This window comes from Phymastichus coffea, unplaced genomic scaffold (genome assembly GCF_024137745.1).
Source record: "Phymastichus coffea isolate CEN01 unplaced genomic scaffold, Cenicafe_Pcof_1.1 PCOF00249, whole genome shotgun sequence".
NCBI classification, from domain to species: Eukaryota; Metazoa; Arthropoda; class Insecta; order Hymenoptera; family Eulophidae; genus Phymastichus; species Phymastichus coffea.
The window spans coordinates 47258-64144 of NW_026707060.1; the positions used below are offsets into that span (position 1 = coordinate 47258).

At 46.1% G+C, this 16887-nt stretch overlaps 1 protein-coding gene across 1 annotated transcript in view; it reads right to left on the reverse strand.

Annotated features, from left to right (window-relative positions):
• The window catches only part of LOC131674498 (puratrophin-1-like), a 32523-nt gene that overhangs the window by 5351 nt on the left and 10285 nt on the right, over positions 1–16887 (reverse strand). The window lies entirely within an intron of this gene.

Sequence of the window (16887 nt, forward strand, 5' to 3'; positions counted from 1 at the left end):
GAAGCGTTATCCGACGAAAAAAAATTATTAAAAGCGCTGCGTACGTTAGAAAAGCGATTATCAAACGCTGGAGACGGAGGAGGAAGTTCATTGTACTTCCCCGCTTCGTTTTCGTCCGATTGACGGCATCTGCGGCGTTGCGATCAGACGTTGGATGCATGAAATTATCGACCTCTTTTTCGTATTCCCAGGACTTAATTAGAGGGATCGGGCTAGAATTAGAGACGCACACATGGCGCCGTTGCCGGAGATCGGCTTTTCGATGATAACGCAGTGATGCGTGCCTTGAATTTTCATCGAGGCGCAGAATCGTAAGTTTTCATCCGACTGCCATCATCCAAGGTCTCACTTGGCCGGTCGAACTTTCAACGTTCCGCGTCGTCGGCGTGCTCGCGGAGAGAGATGAAAGGGACATCCGAGGTGGACGAGCCGTCCTGCCGCGCGAGAGCGAATACGGGATCCCGAGCGCGTTCGAATTAATTAAACGAGGCGCTCTCCCACGCTGCTGCACACGCCGGCTGCTCGGTCCGCGTGACGTAACGAGGGGACCGCTGCGCGACACGTGTCGCCGCTTGATTTTCTCCTTCGGCGTTCTATAATGGCGCTTATGCGGGAGGTCGCCGCTCCCGCGGGAAACGCGCTTTGCTCTTTTCGGCGAGAGCTGCCTTGCGCCTTCGCAGTACGAGCGCCGCGCGTGCGTCGGTGGCAAAGAAAACGCGAGCAACGTACGTTCGACGGAAAGGAAGCTGGATGTGTGCTTTTGGCTCGTTTCTTCGCGCTCGAGTGATTTTTTTTTTTTTTTTTCGCCCGGATTAAGTTAATTTGTAAATTGCAGTCGGTATACTTGACACACTCGAACTATTACCTAGGGTGTAGTCAAAATTATCATAACTGTCTGTCCTTTCAAGTCGCTGGGTAATTTCACTCGACAATACTTTCAAAAAGGAATTTTTGCATTTTCCAAAACCGCAACGACAAAACAAAGTCCAACTAAAAGTGGAGTGTAAAGAACTGAAAACGCAACGGGCTAACTCATAAGTTGACATCGTAAGAGCCGCAAAGGGCTCTGACCCTGCAAGAAGGAAGTTGCCTGCCTCTGCAATCACCCGCAGATTTCAATGATGAAGAAGGTCGCGTACCCTCCTCGACGCGATTCTCCCGCGAGCCTCGGGAATTAAACGAAAATTTACGAGCGCGCGGTCGTCCTTTTTTGCTTTCCATCCTCATTCTCTCGGCGCGCGGAATTAGCGGCGTCAGTGTCGGGCGTGGAATCAATTAACGCAACGCCACCGCCACCTCTCGCGCTGCGCAGACGGCCGACAATTAGTCGCATACGCGAATGATTTATGCGGCACGTAGTCGTTCGCCGCGTCGACTGTGGCGCGCGGGCGCGCGACAGCCCAATTACAATTCAGTTGTTTACGCGGAAGTGAGATCGGACCAAAGCGACTGCGGCTGCTGCCGATCGAGTCCCGCTTTGCTAGCTCGATTGGGATTTACGGTGTCTCGTCGTCGATTCGTAGACGGGTACAAGGAAGTGCCGGGCGTCGAATGATCGGCGCGCAATCAAAGCATCAAAACTAAATGAAAATCGAGCGAGTCGTGCACCTCCGCACAATCAACTCTCTTTCTCCTGATAAGACACGTATAAAACCGGTTTCTCTCGAGTCTCCCAAGTCGCAGCTACGCACGCGCGCGCGCTCTACTTTGTCCTTTTAGTTCATTATTATTGCTTTTTAATCGTCACGTGCGGGGAGATACGCGACGTGCGAGACGTTTAGAAAGGCGAGCGCGACGTATAATCGATCGAGCCTGCGGAGCCTCCAACGGGGTGCTTTTCAGCTTTCCTTCCACTCTGCCTCGCGCGTATATTACGTTTAACTACCCGCAAATCCACTCTTTCGTTCTTTCGCTTGTTGCCAGTGATTAAATATTTTGAAAGGCACCGCGAGCAGGGGCGAGGGAGGCCGGATGTTTCGCGTCCTTACACTCCTCGATGCCCTGTTTTATAAAGGTTCGTATGCGTGGATTATTATCGGAGCGCTTTCTGCTTTTTGTTACGATTCCGATTTCCTTTAGCCATTGTTAAATAACATGGCTTGTTTGGAATTGTGAAAGCACTCAAATGATAATCTGGCTAGACAGTATACGCCGACCTATTAATTACAAAACAAATATCGCTTTTTTAATTGAAATATATCCACGCAATTTCCGCATGAAAGCAAGTGTCCCGATAATTTTTTTTTTTTTTCGTAAGTACATCTAAAGCAGATACATGTGACCAAAATCAACCGAATTCGCACACGCGTATATGCTTACAAACAAGACTTTTTAGCTTTCCCATATGATGATTTCCCAATCTCACGTATGGAATTGCGCAAGCAAAGTAAAAATCTCTGTCGCTACATAACCGCCTTCTTATTATTATTCGGACGAAGCAGAGCAATTCGCCTCTAACACGCATTTTATTTCAACGACAAACCAAACAAGCGTAAAAACACGTAACGCGAGCTTGTAACAAACGAAAAGAGAGAGAGAGAGAGAGAACGTGATTCGTCGGACTCGACAGGATGCGCGAGAGTTCTAGATAAGCGCTCGCGAACATATACATTTTTTTCCAATTAGCTGCATCACGCGATTTCGCATTACCTCTTCGACCTTGTAAGTGTCCGACGAGAAAGTGAATCGCCGCTCGGCATAAACGCCGAAACGCTTGGAATTGGTTTGGCCGAGTGACTAGACGCGGCAAAAAAGAAGCGCCGTTTCTAGGCCACAAGCTCCGGCGCAAATCTGATTACCCATTACAGTCGCTCTCGAAAAGCTAGCCCGCGCAAGCGTCGCTCACGAGAGGATTTATGATGTATACGTCGCGCCGTCAAATGTTTTATGTAACCGTTACGCATCGATGACACACAATAAGCCAAGGTCGGGGCTTAATTTTTCAACGGGTGCATAAATTAATGGTACGCTTTTAGCTCTTAGCCTGGAATTTTCGAGGCGGAATTCTTTTCCCTTTCGATTTTATAACTTTTGCAGTGCTCTTTCCAGGAACGTGTAACAACGAATGCCAAAGCGTGCCCCCGCTCCAATTAACCTAATTGCATTGGCGCGCAAAGGCGAAAACAAGAGACGACGGCAATTTCCTTAATGGTTATATTCTTTTGTGTAAACGATCCTCGTGGTGGTCCACGCGCATTTCATTCCATCGTTACGTTTTCCTATTGATTTTCGTACTGAGGCGTTGGACGCGAATTTTCGTTTTCGCATTTCTAGAAAAGTTGTTCCACATTAAACTAATAGATGAGCTTGGGTCACTTCGTCAGTAGCACGGAAGAAATATACTAGCTTCCTTACTGAGTTAATTTTCGAAATTGTCAGTAACTTTCGATTTATTTCTCAAGTTGCGGGTTACGTGATTAGCTATTAACTTATCAATCCGAAAACATATAATAACCTAAAATCAATTTGATTACAAAGCGCTAAAATCAACTGTTGAAATACATCAGCGGACCCCACAACGTTATGAGTTGTCATATTAAAGCTACAAATGCCAAAGTGACATTAAAAGCCTCGTCAACCCCTCCAAATGCTCCGTGAATAAGAACAACAAAAATGTTTGATCTGACACACGAGCTACTGCGGTTCTCCCAAAAAGTGCCCTCAACTCAATTAAACCAAAATCAACTCGCTCCCGTGCGAAGAAAAAAAAAGTCTCTCGTCAAAATCTGAAACCAGTCGACGATCGTTTTTTTGCGAAATAAACGTCTCTCTCTTTCTCTCCCTCTCTCTCTCTCTCTCTCTGCTATCCCTGCTCTCGCGGTTCTCTCTCTCTCTCTCTCTCTCTCTCTCTCTCTCTCTCTTCATACATATATACACGCGCACCGTGGAGCTGGCGCGCATACAGGTCTCTGACCAGGCTGGAATGCCGCGTGCAAGAAAGTTGCACCTACGTGCGTCTCTCTCTCTCTCTTGCTCGCTCTCGCGTGTGTATACAACAACGTACAAATGCGAGCGAGCGCTCGGCTGCGAGAGAGAAAAGATGAGGGACGAGAGCGAATTGACGGGCATGGAGCTTCTTTTTTTTCTTTCTTTCTTCATTTCTTTTTCTACTTTTTGCCATTATCCTCTTCTAGGCTGTTTGTCTGTCGGAGATTATGGTTGGTTGGTTTTGCGAACTTTATTTGTTCCTTTCTTTCCTTTTCTTTTCTTTTTTTGGAGGAGGGAAACTGCACGTAGCTTTTGGTTTATTAGGTATGTAGGTTACGATCTGCTTGCGGGAGGTTTTAGGCTGTTTAAATTGAAATACTATAGGCTTTGTATGTGACGATTAAAAAGTGTTGTTTGAAGTAGGTAATTCTAAAAGATTACTTTCTACTTCCAGTTGGACTTAGGATTGTGATCCAAAAAAATTTCAATCACTTTTATATCGTGTCAAGATTAGAAACGCCATTAAAAAAAATTAAGCGATTCATAAATATAATTGTCGAATAAATTTCCCGAAAACACGTTTGCTCAGAAAATAATTACAGCTGATCACATATCCCAATAAAAATTGCCACAACAACACAGCAGAAAGCGCTATAACGTAAATCAACATCTCACAGCAAATTTGCTAAAGCGCCTCGTGTATTAACGGCGACACGTCTGCGCGCGTATATCCACACTTGCGAAGACACAAAAGCCGAGAGCAATGAAGGGGAGGACATCATCCATCAGCTCAAAGCGAGTGAAAGTGTTTGAATTAGACACTTGGCGCTCAATTGTTTGCGGATGTAACGACACTTGTGCGCGCTCGTATCGTTGGTCCGATGCATAATGATGCACGCGCATTAATCATCACGTGAGAAAGTGACGAATTCATTCCTGCGAGAAAGTCATGAATAACAACTTTCGAAGCTTCTGTAGGGCGTTCGAAAAGCTCGCCAAAGACGCCAATTTTAGTCGCTGCGTCTTTCCGCCTTTTTAAATATCGGTTTCGTCGAATAATAGTCACGAAAGGAGGCGAAATCAAAGTGGCAGAACGCAGCGACAAAGTCATTCAAGTCGAATTTCTGCTTCATTGAATTCGAGCAGTCAACGGGTTTGAACGCGACGCGCGCGCGTTCGTTTCTTTTTTCTCTCCTCGACGGGACGCTCGTGAAGTAATTAGTACAGCGAAGCTCGCGACTGAAAGAAAAAAAAAAAAATAAGAAATATTTTCTTTTCGCAGAAGCGTTTAATTGCAAAAAGTACGAGCCGCTCAAGAAATACCGCAGGTCTCGATTTACGCTTTTATTAATCAATCATCTCGCGTATTTTCTCATTTTCCCACACATCGATTACCCGAGACGCGATTGCGAATATCTCGCGAAACCACGCCGATGACCTTTGCTGCTAAAACTCGATATGGCAAACGGTTTTTTTATGTATTACCCTTATGTAATCTCTTGATTTCTTGTTTTTTTTTTTTCTTCGTCTTCTTTATAAGGATGCGTGATTCGATTAACGGTACGAGCTGTTTTTACGCCGCGAAATGAACGACCGGTAAATAAAATTGAATGGGTATAGCCGAAAATTTCCACCGGGTACATTCGTATTCTAACGAAGAAATGCCGAAGATGCAGATCGCGAGGCGAATTCCCCTTTGTGTTGCCAGCTGGTAGGGCATGGTTCGCGCGTCAGATCCAAGCAAGCGGATACTTTCTCTGTCGTTCGCGCGAGAATGAGATCGGCACCGGGAGAGCGACGGCTGGCCGTGATTTTCGCGCTGCCTCCTTGAATGACACATCGAACGAGCCCCGTGGCTGCGATCCGCCAAACGAACATTATCCAGGCCTCCGCGCCAAACGTGATTTTCCTCGTTCTGAGCTTTTGCACACAAAACGCGCGCGCGAACGCTTTCTAAATGTAATTACATAGAATTAACGTGCATCCACAGCCAGGTGCGCACTGCGACGGCGCGTATACTCTGCATGACAATGTCTTACGTCCGAATATTTCATAATTAAACGTTCGCGAAGCAGACACTGGCAATTACGCGCGCATACGTTCGAGGGAGAAAATTGCCGATAAGCGCGCGAAAGCGAAAGTTGTCACTGCGCGCGAGGGAAGGAGTTGATATTTCACCAAGTGGCGTATGCGCGCGTATGTCTGAACGGCAACAGACACCAATGGGTTCACGCGTACGCCTTTTCGCTTCGGCAGAAAGTCAGGGCTTCGCGCGCATCGAGAACGAAACGAAAGCCTATGCGCAGCGGCTAAATGGATCCGCCGATTCGAGCGCTCGTCACGCAACAATCGCGCCGGGCAGTCGAACGAAGGAATAAGCGGCGAATCCAAGGATAAGCCCCTCTCGAATTTCACCGAGAAATCGCGGCGAGGCGCATCTTTCTGCTCGATAGAGCACGATCGAGAAATGCAAATGTGCGCCGGTCTATCCGTCTCGCGGTCTATCCGTCTATACCTCTCCCCACCCCAGCGCGCCTCTTTAATTTGCACTCTCGCGAGCGCGCGAGAAAGTTTTTCCCTTACCGCTGGCCGGGACAAAGAGCCAATCTGATTTACGCGCCGCCACAACCGCACACGACGATTTTGTGGAAAATCTCGTGCGATATACGTCTACTTCGTTAGCGTTCTTTCTTTCTTTTTTTCTTCTTCTTATTGCGGTCAGTTGGAATCGCCAGTGAGAGATTGCTCTCGCGAGGTGCCGTGAAAATGCGCGCTTTTATTATCTCGGCCGAGATTGCACTTTCCTCTGGTTATTAGCTCGATGAAAATTGTGCGTTTTTATTTCGACGCCCCTCTCAATGTTCGCATTCAACGTCAAGCAAAAACAGACGGTTGTTCTCCTGGAGTCAGATTTGCTCATTTATTGAGCTTAGCATTCGCTCATAGTGGCATTTACTTTCGGGAAACTAATAAAATTGGCAGGCAAACGAAACGTCACGCGGCCATCTGTCGATAAAAAAGAGAATCGCATTCCGCTTTCGACTATTAATTGTCGATTGAATTCTTCAAACTCGCTTGGATTGTCTCGTTTGTCGCGTTCGTCGTCTTCACATTGAACTTGTCGTGTTACAAAACGAAACGGATGAAAAGTCAACAACCCAACCCATTGCACAAGTGAAAAACACGTTGGACTTTGCCGAGCCCGGGAGCAAGTGAAAAAGCTGGGCCTCGCGCGTCTAGAGTGAGAAGTTTTCAAACGACTATCTCTCTTTCTCTCACTCGCGGAAAACGGATTCCGAATGTCGTTCTCGCGCGCGCAACTATGGCTTTCTCCGTCGGGGATCGTCGACTCGAAACGCAGGTCGGTCGAAACGGCATCGGGACGAGCGTGGTCCGAGCACGCGGGAACGATGGGCGAGAGGGGGGGGGGGGGGCGAGCTTGGCATTTTCCCTCGCGCGGTGATTTATCAGCCGAGCGGTGGGATTGTCGCAACGCCTCTGCGGCTTAAACGTTGATTACGGCATCGCACTCGGCGTCGACGTGCAAATTGCCGGTTTCTGTCATTTTTTTTTTCTTTTTTCTTTTTGTTTCTCAGCCCTGCCGCGGCCTGTGAGATTTGCATACTGCTTAATTTACGGGAGTTTTGACGCGATCGGCCGTAAACAATACCAACACGTCGTTTCGTTTTCTCGCTCGCGCATTCGCACGTCAGCAGAGATAATCCATTGACTAAAAAGCTCTGGTGCGCGCGGCGCGGGTATATACGGCAATTGCCTGAAAAGTTAACGAGGCGCACGCTTGCGCATGTGTGTGTGTGTGTGTGTGTGTGTACGCGGGGGGTGGCGATATTGCATTCCGCGCACAGAGCGCGCTTGGGCTTTAAAGGTCGAGGTAAAAGATCGTTCTCCTCCTCTCTCGCTTTAACTCCGCGCGAGAGAGTCATGCTAGACTCGCCTTGTATATATGTACATATATATATATATATATATACACATCATCTACTCTCTCTTTCGTACGGGAGAAAGAGAGACTTGATACTTCCCGGGATCTGAGATGCTCGACAGCCAGAGAGAAAATTCTCCTTATAAAAGATTTTTGCCTTCGCCTGCGTCTATTCGGAGAAATAAGGCTTTTATCGCCGCGCGCGCCTCGCGTACATCTCGTGCCACTTTGATTGTAAAATACGAGGAAAAATTCTGCGCCCAGTCCCTCGGAATAACGCCCGTACGATGAACCACCTGATTTGGCTTGGCTGGTACGTGCACAACGGCCAGACTTTTCTGGAAAATCGTAAATAATCGCACGACAAATGGAACGATTGAGCTTTCTGTTATGGGCGCGTCCATAAATATCAAACGATCTCGATAACAGCGCGCTCGCCGTAAATCGAGCGACCGAAGCGTAAGAAAAAAAAACGAGACTCAAAAATCTTTGGACGCTCGTAATTTACTCGCGCGCGGCGAGGCGGTGCGAGGAGGGGGGGGGGGCGAGTTTGCAAGTGCATACGAGCAAAAGGTCGAGGCCGGTTAATAACGAAAATGCTTTACGAGAGCCTCGTAAAGTCGTCGGCGGGAAGATAGTGCGTGCCAGGAGATCGATATTGCGCAACGGCCGATTTCGCTTTTCAGGTTAAGGCGCGTCTTGCGATCGCTGATGGATCGGCACCAAAACTCACCTGAAACGAAAAGCGAAAGGAGCCGCGCGAGTTCAGTATACTCCTCTTGCACGCCGAGTGTCGATTAATGAAGAGAGTTCACCGAACCGTCGTCGTTCCTCTTGGACACGGAAATCGTTTCGGACGCGCGCAGGTAAAACAGTCGCGAAACGACGTTGTTATGGCGTAATAAGGGAGAGAAAAGCGGCTTACGCGTAATTGCGGTAAGCGGCGCCGCCCGTAACGTTACAATAAAGAGAGAGAGAGAGAGAGAGAGAGAGAGAGAGAGAGAGAGAGAGAAAGAGAGAAAGAGAGAAAGAAAAAGCGAGTGGTTGCACTCTTCGCGGAGACTTGTGTGCAGCTCGCGGGAAGCTTTAATATTGCGTTATTAGCGTGCGAGCGAACTTGAGCTCTTCATCGCTCGTTATTCAACGGTGTCGTTGCGCCTACTTTTTTCTTCAATGGCGTGTCTATGTTATCTATTCAGCTTATTCGCGCGAGCTTACTTTTACGTCATTTATAGGCTGAAGGCATTGTTCAAGCTTTTGAACAATCATATTCGATAAAGAATTTATATCATTTGAAAAGTAATCTATTTCTACTTGTCACGAATCTGACAAATAATTTAAAAACTGAAATGTCCTCGTATCGAAATGATGCTAATAATTTTTCCAAAACTATCTTGATCTGTGCGTGATTTATAAGTGAGGTTAAATATGCTTAATCACTTCCAGAATTTGTGCATTGAAAACCATGCCATCTCAATTTTCCAACTATCTTTTCTTTAAATCAAAATTTGATTTAATAACGGAAAAATTCCGACTACGTATTAATTAGGTCAAAGTTTATAGGAATAGAAATAATGATTTTTGCACTTAGATTTTTTTTATGTATGTGTAATTTCGTTAATCTGTCTGTTGAAAACATGTAATAAAATGATTTGTTCATTACAGTACATATGACCGCTGAAGAATAACAAAGATTTTTATAATCTTCATCATAAATTGTTTTATCGGAAGAGATCCTTTCTTTGTTTATATATTTATTCTCGTCAAAATAAAATTCTTTTTAGACGTTGAAAAACTATAAATGAACAAAAAAAAAGATTCGCATTTTCCACTGGACTGTTATTTAGTCTTGGAAAAGGACTTGAACGACGGCATCTCGACAGTCCGAATAAGTGAACGACCCCAAGTGGCACAAGCAAATCATAGAAAGCCACTATAGCGGTGCCGCAATAGTCGATACGGTTCACCGATCGGAGACCACTGTGTTGCTACTTATATACATACAGCAACCACTCCCCAGCGTACTTCAAAATGCAAGCTACTTCAGCAAGTATACAAAAGGTGTGGCTCAAAAATATATCTACAAGACTTCCTCCTTACGAGCGCGAAACATTGCGACTGCGACTGCTTTGCCAATTAATTTCAGTGCAACCCTCGCCCAATGTAAAGTCGAATGAAGTGGTCGAGTACGCGTTTTCTTTGTGTTTAGATTAGCCGTAACTACGCCAGCGACGATAAATCAATTGAAAATTTCAGACGCATCAAGACACCACTGAAAATTAAAGAGAGACGGGCAATTATCAGCCTCGTAAAAGGGCCTCGCGCTCGGCACGAGCAACAACGCGAGTTACATATTTGCGTACGAATTGCCCGCGCGCTTTTCCCAGCTGTGTCATTGAGCACTGATGGGCTCGGCTTTACGACGCTCATATCAATTTTCGTTAAACGCACGCGCGCAAACCACCACCTTCTAAGGGAGCAAATGCATAATGGATGCTTGCTTATGTTAATTGCACGTTTCTCCGTTTACAACTACTTTTCTTTTTCTCTCTCTCTCTCTCTCTCTCTCTCTCTCTCTCTCTCTCTCTCTCTCTTTCTACTCCCTGAACAATTCTCGAGTGTAGGTGCGTACGCAAAAAATAAATAAATAAATAAATAAATGTATAAATAAAGAAAAAAACGATCGTCGCAGAGCCCGTTACTTACGATCGCCATGGTGGCGCAGCCTCCTCTTCAAGGCTCCGCGAAAAGTTCGAGTCGGATTATCATATGCATGAAGTGCGCGCTGAATCGATTGCGTGGGCTCGCGCGGAAGGCACCGAGATGCCTTCTCCTCGCCCTTCGAGAAGTCTTCATTACTGAATTCCACGCGTTCGCCCGCGTCACAGTTGCGAGAGCGACATTTTTATTCGAACCGGTTCGGCGGATATCAATCGCGCGCACCGACCCCGGCAAATTCATAATCGTCGAACGAAAGTCAGGCGGGTTCGTTCCACGCGCCATTGTTTCAGCTCGCAGTGCATACATACGTGACCCGCGCATCTGTGCGACCCCGAGTTTAATCCAATTAATCCCCAGTCGCCCTTTCTTTATGCTTTATGCGCGGTGCAGCGATGACGACAAAAAGGAAAAAAGAAAAATAAAGGGGCCAGCTCTTTTACATGTTGGGGAGCAATGCGGGTTTAGAAGCCGAGCTAAACTATGAATATCCGAAGAGTTTTGTGGCGAATAATAAAAAAACAGTGCGGGGGGGCGAGTTGGAAAGTGATCTAAATTAATAGAGTGCCGGAAGCTTATCTTATTGACTGTAATCGTTTTTTTTTTTTAATGATTTGCTTTTTCTAAGCCTCTTGTTAGTTATAATTTGAAAAACGCCTTGTTTGATTCATATCGTTTGGTACAAAAGGACATCAAAGGTAGGATCGCATTCATCACGTTTACGAGATGAAAGGCTCGATCGACGATGAATCGACGTTACTTTTTTGTTGCTCCGTCACTGATTAATGGAATTAGGATTTAGCCAAAGAATCTTAATTTAGGGGCAAACAAGGTCCAAATCATTTCAGCAAATTTAGCAGAAAAAAAGAGAAGGGATCTGTCAATCTGCGAAATATCCCCCCAATCTACGTGTAACAACAAGTATCCCATTTTTCCGCGGAGGGGTGGATGCGCTGTAATGGCAGCTGCGTAGTACAGTGAGACTAAGCAGTTTCCAGCCCTCCATGTGTACTACGGCGTTTTTTCCAAAAATGCGGGAAATACGGTCTAATTGGTCGACTCTCAATACGAGGGTAAACACATTCGACTATGAAAAGGAGTCCTACTGTGCTGGTCAGCTGTGCTTACATATATCGAGTTTTCAATGGTAACGGTGTATTATTATGGTCAGCTATAGGCGATTTTCGTGATGGTGAGAAACTTTTAGACTCGTATGCCACAATTTATAATCATTTGTTCTCTTGCATATGGGCAACAATCATTTGTAAGTTTGTAATTTATTTATTAATTTTGCTCAAAGTACTGAACTTGTCATAGCTGCAACATCTTACTTACATCTAGAATTATCTATTCTTCGAGCTATCCTTATTCATACAATCAAATGAATTCCAAAGTAATCAACTAATTCGATACATTTCTCATATTATCATATTAATTTTTAACACAAATGTAAGTCTCACACTTGAAAATTCTCTGTTGGCATTCGACCAACGAAACCAAACACTTCTAGCTTCACTGCAGTGAGACCATCAAATATATATATATATATATATATATATATATATATTCTACGTATCGCAATCGATAAAAATTTTCCGCTCAATTTCCCTTTTACGTCTGTCAAAACACTGACACGCGCAAGAGAGCCTTCGTAGGCAACAAAACGCGTGTCGTATAATTTATGAGATCTCGAGTTTCTTTCGACCCCATGTCTTTCATTCGAGTTTCAAACAAAAATTGACCCCTCCTCGATTCAGTTCCAGCACCTGGCTTGGACTCTATCGTTTTTGATCGGGAATTGGGGCGCCGTTGCCGGAAGCTGCGACTTGTTGCCAATGACAAAAACACTCTTTGGCTAATAGCTTTTTCGAGAGAGTTTGTACTCGAGGAACGTTTACTCGACGCGGAGCTTTCAGGCTGCTCAAAAATTAACCTCCGAGTGCACTCGAAATCATACGGATAGGGACATTTCGCGTTTGTGGTTGAGTATGCAAAATTCCGCGCAGAAATTAGTTGTGCGGCTTGATTTTCTCGCCGAATGTAATTGGCGAGAAATCTACCGGCTACTTTGCTTTCTCGCGTATCATCGCGAAAATCGTGGAACTGGCAGGCACATCCGCGTTTTCGTCCGCGAAGATTGCCGGTTTTCCAAAGCGATGCACGATCGCATCGGGGATGCTCGGCGCGCTTTCGCTCGCGCAAACGTGCGTAATCGAAGTCGCAGCAGCATAGTTCGGGCGCACACTTACACGCGACTTACGTAAAGCCAGAACCCGCGCTCTGGCGCTGCTGTGTCCGATTGACCATGCCTCCGCTACATCGCGGGGCAATTTTCTTTTATCCGCCCAAATAGAGCGCTCTCTCGTGCACAAAACAAAGGCACGCCTTTTGAAGCCGCGCGCGCGCCCGCGTTCCCTCTCTATATAAATAGCGCTCTTCGGCAGCGACGCCCGACAAATGCGCTCTTTCTCTCTGCGCGGACGACAGCGATGGCGAAACGAAAAAACAAAGGAAAAAAACCAAAAAACGAGGCAGACGCATCCTCCCCTGCGCGCCCGTCAAATCAATAAATTACAAATCAAATAAAAGACGCGCTCTCGTTGGCTCGACAACCGCCACTTTTCCCAACGCGCGCCACCGACAGAAACGAGAAAAAAAAGTCGAGCGCGCGTACCGGCTGCAGTCCTGACCCTGAGTCTCGCGCGCGAAAAACTCGACGAAGTGATATACGCGCCAATAAAGGTAGACGCGAGTGCACGGGCGCGCGCAAGGGGGCGGCTCGGATATTATGCAAGCAACGGGCTTTTACGCTCGGCAGCCGGCCGTCCGCCTAATCTTCTCGCGCTTTCGCTCTCGCCTCGCGTCCCAGGCCTCTTTGTCTCCGCGAGGCGCGGGCAGGACAGAGCGCCGAGATTCTCCGGCTGCCGGCGTCGATTTTTCCTCGCGCGTCAGCCGCGTGCGCGACGACGACGACCACGACGCGCCTTATCCTCGCGCCCTTTCACTTCGGTGCCGCGCGCGCTCGGTTCGATACCGAGCGGCGTTCTCCCCGGCCCGTCGCGCTCCCCGTCGAGGTATAATAATCACCGTGTACACGAGTGCACATTGAACGAGAGCATGGAGAGAGAGAGAGAAACCAGCTCGAACCTCGAACCTATTGTGGAAGATGAAGTGCGCGAACACGCCTAATTCCGACGCAAGACTCGCCTTTCATCGGGGGCATAAATTTTTGACATAATTACACATCGCTCGACGAATGAAAAAATTAAGAGGGTTACGCTGCAGGACGAAGCTTTCGAGGACGAGGTTGCATTTGCTTTATTCAAAATAGGTCAATAAGACCGCTTCTACACCGCATACGTAATATTGCGCGCCAATCCAAGACCTTCACTTTGTCGAAATGTCGAACGAGACTCGATAGAGACATCATTTAACCCTATCTTTGTTTCTTCTTTTTTTTATTTCAATTTCAGCCCAATAAAACATTCATGCATAATTTCTGAAGAAAATTCAGCTTCCCTATTCCACTCCAATCCTTTCTTAGCGCGAAACAAAAGATCAGCCACGCCCATGAAAAATACATGGGCTTGGACGCAGTTAGGTAACGCAATTTATAGGGCGCACGCGCGTGTATACTAGCACCCTCCAAATTATAATGCCATGCGGCACGCGTGCTTACGACCTTGACGACGAAGATATTGTGCTGCGCGGGCAAATACATCCGACACCTACGTATTTCGCGTGTAACGGATTGTATAGATTACCTAATCGATTGGTATTATCGGTGTTGTAGCCGCGTAACGAGGATAAAGAAATTGAATGGTAGTATTGAAATTACATAGCAGCAACCAATCCCACGTCATGCTTTTATATATACAATTTATCGCGGCGAATCTTTCGTTCGTTTTCGTCGGCGCGGCAGTGGCTTTTTTTTTGCACGAGCGGATTTGATGAATCGCTGTACCGTTATTGTTTCCTTGCGGGATTGTAATTAACTTTGTAATACTTTTTTTCTCTGCTCGCTGATTTATACCGATGCACCGGGTATTTATCATAACGATTCGCATCGGAAAAAATGCCAGCAGCCTCGTCATCTCAGCAATCGCCAATCTTTATAAACGACTAAACGTCGGCTGTAGGCGCAACAGCCCGCAAAGGGGAAATCCAAGAGAGCAGCGCGAAAGGTGTCATCGAGAAGTGCGCGCGCGAGTCGGCACGGCGATGAAAGCAAAAGTAAAAATTCAGACCGGAAGAGCCTCGCGTCGAATGCGGGTCGTCGTGCGCCTTACCGTATCCTCTCGACGCCGAGCGCATGGGCGATCGGAAAAGAAAACGGCTACACGATGAAAAAGTCCACTGGCGCGTAAATCAAACGAAAGTAAAACACTGCGATTGCACAACGAGGATTCGATTCTGAGACGATACAAGGAAAAGCGCGACTCTATGAGAGATCCAGATAAAGATATCGCGGGGAGAAGGAGAAAGCGTACAATTTTCTGATAGATCTTATCATTGCCGAGCACACCGTGCAGTCGAAGGATATAGCGACAAGACAAATGGATCTATGAGATATATCGAGCGAAATATATATTTTTTTGGACAGTTGCATAAATCCCTTTTTGGAAAAACAATTAGACCGACGGGTGTGCGTTTTATCAGTCATCGATTTGACAGATTGGTCACGAGAAAGTGATTTAAAGCTACAAGCAGATAGGTACATATGTACACCAGGCGAATTTCCGGTTAATGAATCGGTCTCTTTTTTTCCTTTTCTTTTAACGTTATGCAACGACATACGTATGTACTGCCACTTGCCTAATCGTTTAGAAGTTCAATACGAGAAGGAGACGTTTGTTCATATGAAGAAATCTCATTATCCAATTATGTGAATTTCATATTTTTTATAATACATTACTTCATCGAATGTTTCTTTCGCTGTAAACGAGTCATATGAATATGCGCTTTCGCCAATGTGCACTCGCGCTGAAACAATGATGCTGCATATTCACTTGTGTGAATATGAAAAAGACACGCGAAGCTCAATAATGCATTTTTTTTTTAATCGCCTGTCGTCTTTGCTTGTATACTGACTCTAAATGAATGAATTCGCAACGAATAGATTCTGTGACTTTGAGCGGCAACTTGGAATCAAGGCACAGCTTTGTAGGGTTTTATTTATAATTTTTGTATGCGCCCGCTGTATCTGCCTGTGTTCTGTTTTCGCATATATGCCGACGCTTATGTCCTTAGTATAGGAGAAGAGGGGATAGGATAGGGCTCCGCCGATTGGGTTTGGCGGAGCGAGTAAACATTGCAGACGTTCAGGCGACGGCGCTCCAAGCGATAGGACGCAGGAAGTACCCCCTTCCCTTTCTAACCGATTCAAGCTAATAAAGAGTATATCTTTTCACTGTATCATGAGTTTTCTCGGTATCCATCCTACAGCTTCAACTGATCAGCAAACCCGATAAACCTTTTCATCTGCGGAATACTTCTATACCACACGCCTGTGTCTTTGACTGCCGAACTACAACCGTCCCGGTCTCTAAATCAAAAGTATAATCAAATTTTAATTTGCCAGCGCACCGCTTACACTATCCTTCGGATGTGTGCCTTAATGCGACAAGTAACGTTTGAAAATTCAATCGCATAAATTATCCTTGCGTCACAAGCGTGAAACCCTCATTAAACCTTCCATCTCGTCATAAATCTCAAGCACGCAAAGAAAAAAAATATGCGCGGTGGGCGCGCGATCGCAAGTTCGGATAAAGTCACGTCCTCGCGGGTCTCTAACGGTAAAGCGTACTTGCTCTTTGAATTCCACTCGCGAGAAAGAAACAACGAAAATAGAACTTTCGCAGCGCGCAGCGATCTTCAACGACAGATACACGCTTCAGCAGTTTAGTCACATAGTATGACACTTGTACGCATATGCATACCCTGGTTTTATTTTTTTTTTCGTGTTTAAGGAAAGATAGCGGGAAATCGTCGTCGTCGTTGCGCTAGTTTTAGGAGGAAAGTTTTTTTTTTTTCTTAGGGATGAATATTTCATGAGAGAGGCGGTGATTAGATGGACTGTCGGGCGACTTGTAATCTTGATTTTTTTTCTCCTCCTCTCTGACGATGAAAGTATAGCGCGCGCGAAAGGAAGGTATAGACAGCAATGGCGATGTGCATGCGCACTGAACGAAAGTTCATTCCGCCGGTGGAGAAAGAATATTTTCTAAATGCATCGCCGCGAAACTCCACCGAAAAGTGCCTGTTTCGCGCGCACGCGCTTTCCTCGGGCAAAATCGCGC